The sequence below is a fragment of the Arachis duranensis genome, chromosome 1, assembly GCF_000817695.3.
Source record: "Arachis duranensis cultivar V14167 chromosome 1, aradu.V14167.gnm2.J7QH, whole genome shotgun sequence".
NCBI classification, from domain to species: Eukaryota; Viridiplantae; Streptophyta; class Magnoliopsida; order Fabales; family Fabaceae; genus Arachis; species Arachis duranensis.
Window position 1 is genome coordinate 65,495,193 of NC_029772.3, and position 1,127 is coordinate 65,496,319.

The following is a 1,127-nucleotide window of genomic DNA, read 5'->3' on the forward strand; positions in this document are numbered from 1 at the left end:
TTGTGACATAGAGGATTCCTTTTCTTTTCTTGTTTTCTTCTCTTTCATATGAGCAGGAACAAGGAAAAAGGCACTCTTGTTGAAATTGATCTTGAACCTGAAAGGACTCTGAAGAGGAAACTAAGAGAAGCTAAATTACAACAATCTAAAAGTAACCTTTCGGAAACATTAGAACAAGAGAAGGAGATGGCAGCCGAACCCAACAACAATAATGCAAGGAGAATGCTTGGTGACTTCACAAAGCCAACGTCCAAATTTGATGGAAGAAGTATCTCCATTCCTGCCATTGGAGCAAACAATTTTGAGCTGAAACCTCAATTAGTTGCTCTAATGCAACAGAACTGCAAGTTTCATGGACTTCCATCTGAAGATCCTTATCAGTTTTTAACTGAGTTCTTGCAGATTTGTGAGACTGTTAAGATGAATGGAGTTGATCCTGAAGTCTACAGGCTCATACTTTTCCCTTTTGCTGTAAGGGACAGAGCTAGAATATGGTTGGATTCACAACCTAAAGACAGCCTGGACTCCTGGGAGAAGCTGGTCACGGCCTTCTTGGATAAATTCTTTCCTCCTCAAAAGCTGAGCAAGCTTAGAGTGGATGTTCAGATCTTCAAACAAAAAGATGGTGAATCTCTCTATGAAGCTTGGGAAAGATACAAGCAGTTGACCAAAAGGTGTCCATCTGACATGTTTTCAGAATGGACCATATTAGATATATTCTATTATGGTCTATCTGAGTTTTCAAAAATGTCATTGAACCATTCTGCAGGTGGATCCATCCACCTAAAGAAAACACCTGCAGAAGCTCAAGAACTCATTGACATGGTTACAAATAACCAATTCATGTACACTTCTGAGAGGAATTCCGTGAATAATGGGACACCTCAGAGGAAGGGAGTTCTTGAAATTGATGCTCTGAATACCATATTGGCTCAGAACAAAGTGTTGGCTCAGCAAGTCAACATGATCTCTCAAAGTCTGAATGGTAAGAGGCAGCTTCTGAAGAAGCTTATGATCTTGAGAACCCTGCAATGGCAGAGGTTAATTACATGGGTGAACCTTATGGAAACACCTATAATTCATCATGGAGAAACCATCCAAATTTCTCATGGAAGGATCAACAAAAG

General features: G+C 39.9%; 1 non-coding gene across 1 annotated transcript; it reads right to left on the bottom strand.

Moving 5' to 3' along the window:
• Window positions 1-585: 585 nt before the first annotated feature.
• LOC127742495 (small nucleolar RNA R71) lies at window positions 586-689 on the bottom strand. The gene has a single exon (XR_008003778.1). It is a non-coding gene; the product is annotated as a small nucleolar RNA R71 (small nucleolar RNA).
• Window positions 690-1,127: the final 438 nt, after the last annotated feature.